This window comes from Nicotiana tomentosiformis, chromosome 2, assembly GCF_000390325.3.
Source record: "Nicotiana tomentosiformis chromosome 2, ASM39032v3, whole genome shotgun sequence".
Taxonomy (NCBI): domain Eukaryota; kingdom Viridiplantae; phylum Streptophyta; class Magnoliopsida; order Solanales; family Solanaceae; genus Nicotiana; species Nicotiana tomentosiformis.
The window spans coordinates 148,143,359-148,160,663 of NC_090813.1; the positions used below are offsets into that span (position 1 = coordinate 148,143,359).

Genomic DNA, 17,305 nt, shown 5'->3' on the forward strand with positions numbered 1-17,305 from the left:
AGCATATATTCTAACTCTAGGCAAAGAATTTATCTGATTTCCTCTTTTCTAAAAGTGACTCTTCACCCTAGGAATAAGGAACTTCTTAGTAGACAACACTTAATTATCTTCTTAATGGATCAAATCGACGCGAATCTAAATGAGTACGTTTCAAATACCGAAAGCATACAGAAAAAAGATATGATTCTTTAGGTGATATTTGAAAATTGACATATCATTAGTAAACTGTATAACAAAAAGAGAGAGAGAGCAATGGAGTGTAAGAGAGAATGTGATGAGCCCTGTGAATCCATGTCACCATCATCGGCAGCACCAGAAGTGTTAGAACCGAATCATCAAACAATAAGCTCTGAGCTTGAAGAAATGCTATCAGATAAAAGCTTATCTTTTTTCGTGCGATTTCGACGTTCAATCAAAATCGAATTAAGTAATCTCTTGCCTCTGGCAGGCCCGGCAATTATAGTTTATATGCTGAATAATCTCATTTCTATCGTCACTCAAATCTTCTGTGGACGTCTTGGGAGTTTTGAATTAGCTGTGTTGGCCTAAGTGAAGGTTAGTTTTGAAGATTGACAAAGGAAGCTCAATCATGAACCATGTCCATCCCCTGTGTGCATAGACACGGGCAGATTTGAGCACGTGGGATGCACGTGAAGGAGATAAGCTTAACTTGGTCTAATTATTATCTCCTGATCGAAAAGGGTTGCATAATTGATAAGGAGAAAGATTCCTTAATAAAAAAGAACACTATCCAAGATAAGGGAGGAGTTAGAGGTTGAGATCAACTAGAACTCTTCCACCTAGAAAGAATAGCATTAGAACTCTAGTTATTTCTTCAACTACTAACTCTATATAGTGCAAGATGTTCTCACTCTATAGGTGACGCACAAAACCAGAAGTTAAACGTGAATTGAGAGCAAAATAGTATGGCATTTTGCAAGCAGTTCATGTGTAATTCAAGTGTGCGAACCTGAAGCTACATGAACCAAATAGAAGAACCAGTTCCAAGTGTCTGTCTTTTATTCTAGTTCAATTGTAGTAGGTATTTTCATATTGTACCTTTCAGCTTTATCTAGAGACAATTGTAATGGGTACTCAAAATATTCAAGTTAGAGTTAACTTGAAGTTGTCGCAATAGTTAGAGGCTGGTTGCCACAACTGGATTAGAGTTAATCCTAGGTTTACAAAAGTGTTTTGTAAATACAGTTTTTGGCTCAGTGATTTAGTGGAGAATTTGGAAAAATCCTACTGGGAAGTAGGTCGTGGTTTTCTCACCTTTTGAGCGAGGTATTTTTCACGTAAAATACTTGTGTTCTTAAATTTCTGCATTTATTATTTCGCAACAGTAGTATAAGGAACACATAGAAGAACCAGGTCCTTCTATAATCTGTGCACGCGAAAAATTGGACGCCACACAAATCACCCCTCCCTCTTGTGTGGTATTGAAGTTAAAACGTCAATTGGTATCAGAGCAGGTTATCCTTGAAAAGACTAACACCTTAGGAGAAGATCAAGAAGAGTGCACCACCTGAAAACTGGGAAGGGCAATCCACTGCTAGGCCACCACTCTTCAACGGCCAGTATTACTCTTGGTGGAAAAGCAGGATGAGAGATCACATCATAGGAGAAGACTATGAGCTATGGGACATTGTCACAGATGGTCCACTGGCTACCATGAAGATAAATACCGAAGGAGAAGAGGTGCCAAAAACAAGAGCTGATTGCACTGCTGACGACTTGAGGAAATAAAAGAAGAATGCTAGAGCCAAAAAATGGCTTGTTTGTGGACTCGGTCCAGATGAGTACAGTAGAATTCGAAGATGTACCACTGCTAAGGAAATCTGGGACACTTTACAAGTGGCCCATGAAGGAACACCTCAAGTGAAGAGGTCCAGAGGAACACTACTATATTCTCAATATGAGAATTTCACCATGTAGGAAGGGGAAACCATCCAAGAGATGTATACAAGGTTCACCACACTGACAAATAAACTTAAGTCTCTTGGAAGGATTATTTCTGAAGAAAATTCTGACAAGGGTTCTGCCAGTTACTTGGGAGAGCAAAATCACTGTCATTCAGGAATCAAAGAACATTGTCACTTTTAGGTTGGATGAGCTAATTGAAAATCTCACTGCTTATGAACTTAGAAGAAAAACCATGAAGATGGATATACCCAAGAAGGAAAGGAGCCTGGCACTCAGAATCACTGAAGGTTCTGAGCTAGAAGATGATGAAATGGCTATTATCACAAAGGACTTCAAGAAGTACCCAATGAGAGGAAAGGGTTCTTCAAGAAGTGGAGGCTACAGTAAACAAAGGGTTCCTGAAAACAGACCAATGTGGGCTACTACAAGTGTGGGAAGACTGATCACCACATCAAAAACTACCCTCAATGGCTATGGAAAGAGCTAAACGAAGATACAGAAAGAAGGAACATGTTCATCCCAAGAAGAACAAAGGATCAACAAAGGCTATGGTTGCTGCTTGGGGAGAAAGCACAAATGAGGACTCAAATGATGAAGATGGAGATTAACAAGCACTTATGGCAATTGGAGAATCCGATGAGGAATCTGAAGTAAGTATAATCCATCTAAAAGACAAGATTAAGTCTAAAGAAAGGCTATCTGAGTTACTTCTAGATTTCATTGATGAATCTGAGGATATAAACAATGAAAAGAAACAACTGTCTAAGGAATGTATGATTTTAAAAGTAAAGTGTAAGAACCTGAAACTCAGAGTTAGTGAAACTATAAGTGAAAATACTGCACTAAAGAACCAGGTTCATGCATTTGAATCAAATATCCTAGAACTTAGATCTGAAAACATAAAACTGAAATTAGGAACAAGTAAGAAGACAACTGATTGCACACAACTCACTCTAGAAGAAAATGTAGGTAAACTAAAAGATGAGTTGTATAAGAAGGATGAGCAGGTTAGAATTTTGAAGGAGGATCTAGGCAAAGTCAAGCATGAACTAGAAAAAACTTGTAAATGGAACAGGTCCTGCGATGCACTTTCATGGCTACAGGGACATCTTAGTAGCAATAGAAGAGGGCTTGGCTTTGGAAATCTTCCACCTAAATGGAATCCCAAAAGAAAGTACCTTACACTTCCTGAGAATAAGATTTGTACTCACTGTGGTAAAATGGGTCACTATAAAAGTGAATGCAATACAAAAGATAAGGCAATCCAAAAGAACAAAGAATTTATTCAAGGGAAGAATAGGCTATCAAGTTGGGCTAAAAAGAATCTGATTCATCCTTTTGCCTATAGAATGGGACCCAAACTAGTTTGGATTGCTAAGACTAACCCCTGATTTTCTTTTGCAGGTCCAAGTGAAGGGGAGCAGCCAAATATGGTACATGGATAGTGGCTGCTCAAAGCACATGACAGGAAGCAAGAACCATTTCCTTTCACTTGAGGACCTCAAAGGAGGTAATGTCTCCTTTGGAAATGGGAAGAAATGTGAGATCATTGAGGTTGGTAAGGTAGGTAAGACTGACTCTCACTCGATTGAGAATGTCTATTTAAAAGATGGCCTAAAATACAGTCTAATTAGTGTATCACAACTGTGTGATAGAGGTAACTTGGTGGCATTCACCTCTACTAAATGCTTTGTGATTAATCTTACCACTGACAAGATTGTTTTGCAGGGAAAAAGAGTGAACAATATATATATTGTAGATCTGTCCACACTGTCAAAAAATGAACTCACTTGCTTAAGTGTATTGGACAATGATCCCCTCCTTTGGCATAAGAGACTTGGACATGCAAGTCTGAGTCAACTCAACAAATTAGTCTACAAGGACTTGGTGATAGGATTGCCTAACATCAAGTTCAAGGAAGACAAAGTTTGTGAGGCTTATGAAAGGGGGAAGCATGTAAGATCTTCCTTTAAATGCAAGAAAGTGGTAAGTACCACCAGAACGATGGAACTGGTCCATATGGATCTCTGTGGTCCAATGAGAATATTAAGCAGAGGTGGTAAAAGATATGTGATGGTGCTTGTTGTTGATTACTCTAGGTTTACTTGGACATTATTTTTAACATCTAAAGATGAAGCATTTGACATGTTCACTTTTTTTGTTAGAAAAACTCAGAAACAACTAGGTAATCAACTTGCATCAATTAGGTCTGATCATGGCACTGAATTCGAAAATGCTAAATTTGCTGAATTTTGTGATGAGCATGGCATCGATCAAAATATTTTTGCTCCTAGGACTCCAAAACAAAATGGAGTAGTTGAAAGAAAGAATAGGACACTTGAAGATATGGCTAGGACTATGCTTCTTTCTAGTAAACTGCCCCACAGCTTCTGGACAGAAGCTGTAAATACTGCATGCTACATCATAAATAGATGCATGACTAGACCTCTTGTTGAGAAGACTCCCTATGAGTTACTTAGAGAGAGAAAACCAAATATATCTCATCTTAGGGCATTTGGATGCAAGTGCTTTGTGCACAACAATGGTAAAGACTCCCTAGGCAAGTTTGATCCCAGAAGTGACGAGAGAGTATTCTTGGGATATTCTTCACATAGCAAAGCTTATAAAGTCTATAATAAAAGAACTATGTGTGTTGAAGAAAGTGTTCATGTGAGTTTTGATGAAACTAACTTCTTTCTGAGAGACAGGAACATGATGATAAAGCAATTGGGCTGGTAAGAAACTTAAATAAAGCCACAGCCCAGACTGAAGCTGCACTGGAAGAAGGAACAGGTGATGGAATGGGTTCTTCCACCCAGAGCAACATGACAGGGGGAAACAAAACTAAGAGGAAATAATTCCCAAACCTCAATGGAACCTGTCCATGAACTTGTTCCAAGGCAACAAAACACTGAAGGAACATCAAGGGGAAACTAGTTGGTTGTGAAACCTTATAAGTATCAAAGTTCTCATTCCATTGAGAATATAATTACTGATCCAATCTCTGGAATCAAAACCAGATCTTCATTAAAGAATCTTTGTGCTTTTGATGATTTCTTATCTTTTATTGAACCTAAAAATGTTGCTGAAGCTTTGCAGGATGCAGGCTGGGTAAATGCAATGCAGGATGAACTCAACCAATTTGAAAGGAATCAAGTTTGGCATCTGGTACCAGCACCCTTGGACAGATCGGTAATTGGCACAAAATGGGTCTTCAGAAACAAACTTGATGAAGATGGAACTGTTACAAGGAACACGGTAAGATTGGTGGTTCAAGGATATAGCCAGGAAGAGGGCATAGACTATGATGAAACCTTTGCTCCTTATATGGAATTCACCCTTCACCAGATGGATGTCAAGAGTGCCTTCCTCAATGGCTATCTAAAGGAAGAAGTGTTTATCAAGAAACCTCCGTGGTTCTAAAGTAAGGAGAGTACTGATCATGTGTACAAACTTGACAAAGCACTTTATGGGCTCAAGCAAGCGCAAAGAGCATGGTATGAAAGATTATCAAAAGTTTTGCTTGAGCATGACTACAAGAGAGGTAAAATTGACAATACTTTATTCTTGAAAGAAAAAGGTAAAGATCTCTTGGTAGTTCAAATATATGTTGATGATATAATCTTTGGATCAACTATTGATAAGTTAAGTAAAGAATTTGCTACACTAATGGGGAGTGAATTTGAAATGAGCATGATGGGTGGACTTAATTTCTTTTTAGACTTACAAATTAAACAAAATTCAAATGGAACTATGATTCATCAGTAGAAGTATGTAAAAGAGTTGCTTAAAAGGTTTAAAATGGAAGATTCCAACGAAATTGACACTCTTATTGCAAAATCTACAAAGTTGGATATAAGTGAACCTGGTTCATCTGTTGATCAGAAATTGTATAGGGGAATGATTGGCTCATTGTTGTATCTCACTGCTAGTAGACCTGACATTGTTTTCAGTGTAGGCCTTTGTGCAAGATTTCAGACAAATCCAAATGAGTCTCACTTGACTGGTGTCAAGAGAATTTTGAGATATCTAAAAGACATCATTGATCTCTGTTTATGGTATCCAAAATGTAGTAATTTCAATCTAGTGGGATATGCTGATGCTAATTATGCAGGTTTTCTAGTGGATAGAAAGAGCACCTCAGGTATGGCACACTTTCTTGGCTCATGTCTTGTTTCTTGGGCTACCAAAAAGCAAAATTCAGTGGCCTTATCTACTGCTGAAGCTAAGTATGTTGTTGCTGCTTCATGTTCTGCTCAATTGTTGTGGTACAAACCGCAATTAATGAACTTTAGAATTGATGTTGGTTGTATCCCCATTTTTTGTAATAACACTAGTGCTATTAGTATGACCAAGAACCCGGTTCATCACAAGAGAACTAAGCACATAGATGTTATGCATCACTTTTTGAGGGATAACTATGAAAAAGGGTTGATCACTGTGGAATTTTGTGCTACTGACAAGCAAATAACTGGCATCTTCACAAAAGCTCTAAGTATAGATCACTTTGAAAGGAACATGTTAGAATTAGGGATGATTAAGATCACCTAAAAGGACCGGTTTAGAATTCACAACGACAAAAAAAAAATTAAAAAAAAACTAAAAAATAAATTTATTTTTGGTTAGAAAATCTAAAAATGTGTATATAATTAGATTAATTTTTGCTGAGACTCATACTTTCAATAGTATACTCTTGTGCCATGTGTTAAAATGACTCATTAATCTCTAATGATTTTTTCTCTATTTTGGCAAATTTAGACTTACACAAAAGAATTATCAGTGAAGAACCTGATTCATCAAGATAAAACGGTATGTTTTCTACACTCTGCATAATTTGAAATAATAATATTTGGATCATAAGCAGAGTCATACTTAATTCCAAACTCCTTTTGGACCTATCCGTTACAAGTGAACCAGTTCCGTTCAAAAGAGTCCCAACCGAATTGAAGTATCTAGATTCTAGGGATACACTCCAAAGTCTTTTCAAAACTGAAATTCAGTTTGATTAGACTTTCACACCCACTATCATCCCTTCCACCACCCCAACCTCTAAGAAAAGAGTAAAGATGCTTTCTCGTAAGGTTGTTGCGGAGAGAGAACAAATCAAGAAAATAAATGAAAAACTTGAAAACGGCCCTAGAAATCTGATGAATCTGCTACTGAGGGGGAAGAAACGGTTTCTTCTGAAACTGAACAGGTATCTTCTGGCTCTAAAGTTACTCCTGAGATAATTTCTGAAGTTGATACAAATTTGGAGAATAGGTTTGTGCTGGTAGGGTCTATAGGAGGTGTTGAAACTATAGAGTCTCGAGAAGTTGGTGGTAAAAATAAAAAAAGGAAAATAAAAAGAGAGCAAGGGAGTTAGGAGTGATGTGAGGGGAAAGGGTAAAAACCTGTAAGTTTAACCAAAGACACAGGTGCAATGGATGTTTGGAAAGAGAAATCTGGTTGAGTAAACGAGAGTGTACAGAAAACAGGGGGAAGTGGGTCTGGCGAAGCTGCTGAAGGGCTTGTTCAACTTGGGAAAAATATCGATGATGCCAAAAGGGGGAAAAAAAGTTGTGCTTTACACTTTGAACAGTGATGTTTATAACCTAATAAAACCTGGTCCTTTATGATAAGTGGAAATTGTTCTAACGTTGTGTTGATTTTGGGCTAAGTTGAAATATGGCCTAAGCTTATGAAAAGCACAGAGTTTGTCATCATCAAAAAGGGAGAATTTGTTGGCCTAAATGAAGGTTAGTTTTGAAGATTGACAAAGGAAGCTCAGGCATGAACCAGGTCCATCCCTTGTGTGCATAGACACTGGCTAAGGGAGGAGTTAGAGGTTGAGATCAACTAGAACTCTTCCACTAAGGAAGAGTAGCATTAGAACTCTAGTTATTTCTTCATCTACTAACTCTATATAGTGCAGGATGTTCTCACTCTACAGGTGACGCACAAAAGCAGAAGTTAAACGTGAATTGCGAGCAAAATAGCAAGGCATTTTGCAAGCAGTTCGTGTGTGATTCATGTGTGCGAATATGAAGCTACATGAACCAGATAGAAGAACCAGATCCAAGTGTCTGTCTTTTATTCTAGTTCAATTGTAGTAGATGTTTTCATATTGCACCTTTCAACTTTATCTAGAGGCAAAACTCAAAGTATTCAAGTTAGAGTTAACTTGAAGTTGTCACAGCAGTTAGAGGCTGGTTGCCACAACAGGATTAGAGTTAATCCTAGGTTTACAAAAATATTTTGTAAATGCAGTTTTTGGCTCATTGATTTAGTGGAGAGTTTGGAAAAATCCTACTGGGAAGTAGGTCGTGGTTTTTTCACCTTTTGAGCCAGGTGTTTTTCACTTAAAATACTTGTGTTCTTAAATTTCTGCATTTATTATTCCGCAACACTAGTATAAGGAACACATAGAAGAACCATGTCCTTCTATAATCTATGCACGCGAAAAATTGGACACCTCACAAATCATCCCTCTTGTGTGGTATTGAAGTTAAAACGTCAAGCCACTTCTTCTCTTGGCAACGTTGGTATTCAAGTCTTTGCCTATGGTATCATGGTAAGTTCAGTACCTTCTGACACCAACTCTGTAATAAGCTACGCATTAAGCACTTTTAAGCTGCAGAATGTCAATTTCATGCTTATGGCATATCTACTCATTTTAACTTTTTGTTTGGGCAAAGATTATGGCACGTCTATCCACAAAAATAAAATTTTAGAGTGTTTGAATAGTAACCACTCTGTTGAAAGGGCTAAAAGTGCCAGACCATTCAATTTTAGGAGACTTTATAATTCATTAATCGCGATCTGTGATGCTACTGCTTACAATAAATATGACAATTTCCTAAGGATTTAAGCGATATTTACTAACAGTAGTATAAAGATAATACTTTTACATTATTACTGTATCTTAACATGTTATAACAATGTCATATTTATCAGTTATTGCTTCACTGTTTGTTGCTGCAGCTTGGAATGGGAAGTGCAATGGAGACCTTGTGTGGACAAGCATATGGAGCGCAGAGGTATGGGATGCTAGGTATCTACCTACAAAGATCAACACTCATCCTTATGGCCACAGGAATTCCACTCTTATTCATCTACATCTTCTCCAAGCCAATCTTGATTCTACTCGGTCAGAAACCAGCGATCGCCTCAGCAGCTGCAGTTTTCGTCTATGGTCTAATTCCCCAAAATTTCGCGTACGCAGCTAACTTCTCAATTCAAATATTCCTTCAATCACAGAGCATTATCAATCCCAGTGCTTACATTGCAGCAGCCACCCTGTTTGTTCATAGCTTCTTTACATGGCTTGTTGTGTACAAAATTGGTTGGGGAATTTTGGGTGCTTCATTGATGCTGAGTTTTTCGTGATGGATTATAGTTGTAGCACAGTTTGTGTATATTTTGTCAAGTGAAAAGTGCAAGAAGAGGTGGACAGGTTTCAGTATGCTGGCATTTTCTGGATTATGGGATTTCTTGAAACTGTCACTGGCTTCTGCGGTGATGCTCTCATTTAGAATGCTGGTACTATCAAATCCTTGTGCTGATTGCAGGGCGGCTCAAAAATGCTGAAATGGCACTGGATTCTCTTGCCATATGGTAAATGAATGGTTTCAATATTTGAATATTGGTGTTGAATTAAGCTTATAGCATAAAGATTTACCAACAGAAAATTTTTTAGATAGTAAAATAACTTGGTAAATAAGATTCCTTTGCAGTATTAGTAACTAGGAGGAAATATAAGCATAAACATTCTCTTTTGGCTTTCAACCTTTTCTTTTCCTTTCTTTTCTTGTTTGACTCGCGGTTTGACAACTAATCAGTCAAGAGAACCTCATTTGATTGTATTACCTGAATGTTAGATCTTGGGACAACAATATTCATCAAAGGCAGATTCGGGATTTGAACTTTATGAGTTCTGAATTCCGCAACAACAATTTGAAGTGATAATAATTGAGTTCTAAATTTAAAATTTATACATATATAGTGAATCTCATAATATAAATACAAGGTTCAGGACAAACCTATTAGGTAATGCTGAACTCATAAGTTGCCTTCTAGGAAGGCCCCTGATATTCATATCAATATTTGCTCTTTCTAAGAATATTTAATCACATTTATCAAACAAGTATGCACCCATGTTCTCAGACTTTAAATTAAATTTGACCTGCAGCATGCAAATACTTGGATGGGTTTTCAAGATATCTTTGGGCTTCAGTGCAGCTACAAGGTTAGTGAAATGTTAAACTTATGCAATCATTATTCTAATTTCTAGTACAATACTATATATTTGCTACCTATTAAATGCAGGGATTCTCTCATAATTCAACCACGCTTTCAAACATTGAATGGCAAATAACTAAAATATGGAACAACGAATGCAAGGAGGAATAATAATTTGAAGAAGTTGATTTATATATATTGAAACTGTGAAGAATTTCTTATACTATATGTTCAATTTAGCCGGTTGTGTCACGTTATTGTTCTATTTTTCGAGGTGTCATATCAAGCTTGATATGAAAAGTTATCTATTTTTGTAGGTCAATTTAACAAGTTCATGTAAAAATATACACATTATCCATGCATAGATTCTGAACTCTATTTCGAAAACTCTGTTAATTATTTGCCTACCTAGGATGATGACAGTGTTAGGGTGAGCAATGAACTTGGAGCAGGACATCCCAAATCAGCTGCTTTTTCAGTTCTGATGGCAACATTATGTTGCTTCCTGATTTCACTATTTTTTGCAATCCTTGTTCTTACGTTACGGCATGTCATTAGTTACATTTTTACCTATGGAAAGAATGTCGCAAACACTGTCTCCGGATTAGCCCCGTTCTTGGCAATGTCAATCCTGCTCAATGGCATTCAACCTGTTTTACTGGGTAAGATTTTCTTTTGTTTTATGAAATTAAATAGTTTGTAATCAGATTAAAAAAAAAGGCTCATGTTTATTAATGTTGGTACGTAGTCATGGATTAACTTTGCGATTGTATCCATCATTATTCTGGCCATGGGCTATTCTTTTGGTCCAGATCTGATACACTTAAATTAAGTTTTCACTTGTGGTTATATTCCCTTTCTAATACAAAAGGTGTTGCTGTTGGATGTGGATGGCAAGCTTTTGTTGCATATGTAAATGTTGGTTGTTATTACATCATTGGAATTCCAGTTGGGTCACTTCTCTGCTTCAAATGGGATTATGGAGTCAAGGTATATGTTATAATTTTCTATACATTTTGTTCGGGCATTTTCTTATATATATATATACATATATAATACTAAATGTGTTAGGATCGGGAACCCGGGTAGTGCGGAATTTAGCCAAACAATGGTATAATGACAATAACAAAGACAATGGAAGATGATAATAACGGCAATTAAAGAATATAAAGAAGACACAAATTTAATGTGGTTCGATCAAGGTAACCTACGTCCACAAGCGGAGAGGAGCAATTTCACTATACCAACAAGAGTACAAAAGAGAGTACAAAATTAGAGTAAATACTCTAATTAATCCCAAATACCCCAAGAGAATAACCTCACAAGATCACTCCAAAGAAAGGGTTCACACAAGTATTTCCCAACACTCACTCTCTTATAAAATATTCTATAATGAAATAAAGGAGGAGAAAGAAAGACAAGAGTGAAAAGCTCTTGAATTGGTGTGTTTGCAAATGAGGAGAAACTCCTCTATTTATAGCAAGAAATCCTTGGCCTAATAATGGATATTATGTCATGGCAAATGTCATGATCCACAAATTTGTTATAATGGATATTATATCATGGCAAATGTCATGAACCACAAATTTATTATAATGGATATTATATCATAGCAAATGTCATGAAAATTTGGCCATATTACAAATCTCCACCTTGGCCTAATTTTGGCTTATAGTAAATTTGCTCCACTTTCTCCGCAAAAATCCCAATGGGCAAAATCATTCTTCATAAATGCCAATCAAGTTCAGGCAAAGCTTGAATTTGGATACTGGAAGAGGTTTTGTGAATATGTCAGCAGGATTGCCTCTAGTGTTGATCTTCTGAACAGAGACTTTTCTTTCAGCAATGGTTTCTCGGATGAAATGATACTTTATATCAATGTGCTTCATCCTCTCATAATACATTTGATCTTTAGTCAAGTGAATGGCACTTTGACTATCACAGAAAATGGTAATACCACCTTGGTGTAAACTGAGTTCCGCAAATAGACCCTTCAACCATAAAGCTTCTTTGATCGCCTCGATCACTGCCATATATTCTGATTCGGTAGTAGATAAAGCTACTACATGTTGTAATGTAGATTTCCAACTAATAGCGCAACCCTCGATGCAAAATACATAGCCTGTCAGTGATCTTCTTTTGTCAAGATCACCTGCATAATCTGAGTCTACAAAACCAACCAAAGTGTTAGTATTTCTCCCAAACTCCAAACATGTGTTTGAAGTACCTCGCAAGTATCTGAGAATCCATTTCACAGCATGCCAATGTGCTTTACCAGGGCAAGCCATATACCGGCTTACCACGCTCACTGCTTGCGAAATGTCTGGACGTGTACAAACTATTGCATACATAATACTGCCGACTGCACTGGAATAAGGAACCTGTGCCATGTACCTCTCTTCTTCCTCTGACTGCGGGAACTGAGCAGCTGATAACTTAAAATGAGCAGCAAGAGGGGTACTAACTGGTTTAGCATCTTTCATGCCAAACCTTTCCAAGACTTTCTCCAAGTATTTCTTCTGGGTCAGAAATAGCCTGTTGACTTTTCGATCTCTTTTGATCTCCATGCCAAGGATTTTCTTAGCTGCTCCCAAATCTTTCATCTCAAATTCACTTTTCAGCTGACTTTTCAAATTGTGAATTTTTGTTAAATCCTTAGCAGCAATGAGCATGTCATCAACATATAATAATAGGTACACAAATGAACCATCATTTAACTTCCGAAAGTAAACACAACTATCGTACATGCTCCTCGAATAACCATGACCCAACATAAAGGAATCAAACCTTTTATACCATTGCCTTGGAGACTGCTTTAATCCGTACAAGGATTTCTTCAACAAGCAAACATGATCTTCTTTTCCTTCAATTTCAAATCCTTCGGGTTGATGCATGTATATTTGTTCCTCAAGTTCTCCATGTAAGAAAGATGTCTTAACATCAAGTTGTTCTAATTCCAAATCATACATGGCAACGAAGGCAAGCAAGACACGAATAGAGCTATGCTTAACAACAGGTGAGAAAATATCATTAAAATCAACTCCTTGTACCTGACTATAACCCTTTGCAACTAATCGTGCCTTATACCTCGCATCTTTAACCCCTGGAATGCCATTCTTTTTCTTGAAGACCCATTTGCAACCAACAATTCTTTTTCCTGATGGCAGCTTCACAAGAGACCAAGTACCATTTTTGTGGAGAGACTCAATTTCTTCATTCATTGCAATCAGCCACTTGGCTGAGTCAGCACCAGAAACTGCTTCTGAATATTTTGATGGTTCTCCAATTTCTTCAATTTCCTGTGCAACTGAAAAAGCAAATGTAACATAATCTCCAAACCTTAATGGTTGTTTACCTTCTCTTCTTGGTCTATGTTTGGCTATAGAATACTCTTCTTCTTCTGGTTCAACTTCAGGAGTCTCAACTTCAGGAATTTCAGCTTCTGTCTCAACTTCAGGAGTTTCAACTGTATTTTGCTCCAAAGTTGATGAGCTTGGCTCAGAAGGAATGCCAATCTCAATCTCCACCTGGTTCTGTGTACTCTTTCCTTTATCTGTATTACAAGAACTAGAAGACTCTTTTCTAGAATGTAACATAGAGGATTCATCAAAGGTTACATCTCTGCTAATTATAAATTTTGGTGCCGTGGGATCAGGATACCATAGTTGGTATCCTTTCACCCCAGATGCATACCCAAGGAAAATGTACTTTTTATCCCTTGGCTCTAATTTTTCATCATTTACATGCATGTATGCAGGGCAACGAAATATCTTTAAATCAGAATAATTAGCAGGAGTACCTGATCATATTTCCTCTGGAGTCTTAAAGTTCAAAGGTGCAGAAGGAGTTCGGTTGACAATATAACAAGCTGTAGAGATAGCTTCTGCCCAAAAGGCGTTTGTCAACCCAGCATTTGAAATCATGCAACGAGCCCTTTCCAAAAGAGTTCTATTCATCCTTTCTGCCACACCATTTTGCTGAGGTGTCATTCTCACAGTACGATGTCGAGCAATTCCTTCATTCTTGCAAAATTCGTTGAATTCATCATTACAAAATTCCAAGCCATTATCTGTTCTAATCCGCTTAACCTGTTTTCCTGTTTGCTTCTCAATCAAAACTTTCCATTGTTTGAAATTTAAGAAAACATCACTTTTATTTTTCAGGAAATAAACCCAAACTTTCCTTGAATAATCATCAATGAAAGTTAACATATACCTGGCACCACCTTTTGATGGGGTACGTGAAGGACCCCAAAGATCTGAATAAATGTAATCCAAAGTACCTTTTGTTCTATGAATCGCTGGAGATTTGAAGCTGATTCTTTTCTGCTTCCCGAACACACAATGTTCACAGAACTCCATATTTTCGTTACTTTGGCCACATAAGAGACCTCTTTTACTGAGGATGGAAAGACCCTTTTAACTTATATGCCCCAATCGCATATGCCACAATTTGGTGATGTCAGAATCTGATTTATCTGATATTGAAACTGCAGCAGCACTTGTAACAGTAGATCCCAAAAGAGTATACAACGTACCAGATCTGCGTGCTTTCATGATCACAAGAGCACCATGAGAAATTTTTAGAACTCCACCTTTACCTGTGTACTTGCACCCAAGAGATTCTAGAGTGCCCAAAGAGATAAGATTTTTCTTCAAGTCAGGAACATGTCTAACATCGGTGAGAGTTCTCACCATACCATCATGTATTTTGATTCGGACTGTACCTTTTCCAATAACTTTGCAGGCAACATTGTTGCCCATCAAGACAACTCCACCTCCAATAGATTCATATGTGGTAAATAAATCTCGACTGGGACACATATGATAAGAACAACCCGAATCTAAAATGCACTCATTGTTAGATTTGAAACTATTATTAGTTGCTAAAAAAAATAGTTTCCCCAGTCTCATCAGTAGCTACACTTGCTTCGGCAGTGTCAATATTTTTGTGGTCATTTTTCTTTTATGTATGCTTTTTTTTATTTTTTAATTTAAAGTTCAGAAATAATGTGACATTTCTTATGACAATATTTGCACATGACATTTCTGTATCTGAATTTTGACCTTGATTTAGGTTTCTCACTACTTGAATCTTTCTTATTGGATCTACCTCTTATGAATAAGCCTTCCCCTTGGTTCCCACTAGTTTCCCCAGTAATATCTCTATCTATTTGTTCTTTTGATTTCAAAATAGATTTGATATCTTTATAAGAGATATTATCCTTTCCATAAAGCATAGTATCTCTTATATGTTTAAACGACTGGGGTAAGGAAACAAGCAATAACACAGCTTGATCCTCATCTTTGATTTCAGCATCTATGTTACTTAAATCCATAAGAAGAGAATCAAAAGTATCAATATGAGTAAGTATAGAGGTACCTTCAGCCATACGAAAAGTGTAGAGTTTTTGCTTTAGGTAAAGTCTGTTTTCTACTGTTCTTTTCATATATAGGGTTTTAAGCTTTTTCCATATGCCTTTGACTGAGCTTTCTGTTGCAACTTCACGCAAAACCTCATTTGAAAGATTTAAAATAATACCTGCTTTTGCCTTTTTGTCTATGAAAGCAAACTCCTCGTCCGTTATTTTATTCGACATCTTCTCCTTTCCTTGCAGTGTCAAATCTAAGCCATCCTGAATTAGGATAGCTTCCATCTTTAATTGCCACATTCCAAAGTTTGTACTTCGGTCAAATTTCTCAACATAAGACTTTGTTAGAGTCATTTTGGCCAGTTAGATCTGACTCTGATATCAATTTGTTAGGATCGAGAACCCGGATAGTGCGAAATTTAGCCAAACAATGGTATAATGACAATAACAAAGACAATGAAAGGTGATAATAACAGCAATTAAAGAATATAAAGAAGACACAAATTTAACGTAGTTCGGTCAAGGTGACCTACGTCCACAAGCAGAGAGGAGCAATTTCACTATACCAACAAGAGTACAAAAGAGAGTACAAAATTAGAGTAAATACTATAATTAATCCCAAATACCCCAAGAGAATAACCTCACAAGATCACTCCAAAGAAAGGGTTCACACAAGTGTTTTCCAACACTCACTCTCTTATAAAATACTCTATAATGAAATAAAGGAGGAGAAAGAAAGACAAGAGCGAAAAGCTCTTGAATTGGTGTGTTTGCAAATGAGGAGAAACTCCTCTATTTATAGCAAAAAATCCTTGGTCTAATAATGGATATTATGTCATGGCAAATGTCATGATCCACAAATTTGTTATAATGGATATTATGTCATGGCAAATGTCATGAACCACAAATTTGTTATAATGGATATTATGTCATGGCAAATGTCATGAAAATTTGACCATATTACAAAATGAAAATTAAAATATAATCTAGATAAAGTAATAAATATTATATATATATATATATATATATATAACACCACGATTTTAAGACTAAGATATAAGTAAATTCATAATACTGACTTTACATTGTTTCATGCAGGGGATTTGGTTAGGCATGATCGGTGGGACAACAATCGAAGCCTTTATTTTACTGTTCGTCATTTTTCGAACAGATTGGAATGAAGAGGTAAATACAATGAGTACTCACACACACACACACTCTACACCCTTCTTCTCTCTGTCACAAACACACCAACATATATGGTTATGTAATTGGGAGTTTTAATTTACAGGTGGAGAAAGCGAAGAAACGTTTGGATAAATGGGAGGACAAAAAAAGAATAGTCTTGGTCGTACGTATTAACAAGCATCCTGTATGATTCGCTATACCGATGAGCCAAGATTTCAATTTTATCCACTAAACAATGAAATTAGATGCAGTCAAGATTTCAATTTTATCCGCTAACTGTATGCACCATGTTTATCAGTAAAACAGTACAATTAAATTTGTTACGTGATTTATAGATAAATGAATTGATTTGATCCAAAAAATGATAAAGAGATATGAATAAAATTAAGATTTAACAATTAAAATTAAAGAAGATAACAAGTCTGCCTCCGATCTCGATGCTTCCGAGGACAAAGTGAAAGAAAGCTGTGCTAAGTAGTAAAGTATAGCTTTTTTGTGTATAATGTTTCATATGTCTACAATGCCTGCTGACCATGCTATTTATAGCTCTATCTAGGAAAATAAGATCCTAGTATCAAACTCCTCTTAAATGATAATAAA

At 36.6% G+C, this 17,305-nt stretch overlaps 1 pseudogene; it reads left to right on the plus strand.

Moving 5' to 3' along the window:
* Positions 1-134: 134 nt before the first annotated feature.
* LOC104115289 (protein DETOXIFICATION 40-like) lies at positions 135-17,016 on the plus strand (annotated as a pseudogene).
* Positions 17,017-17,305: the final 289 nt, after the last annotated feature.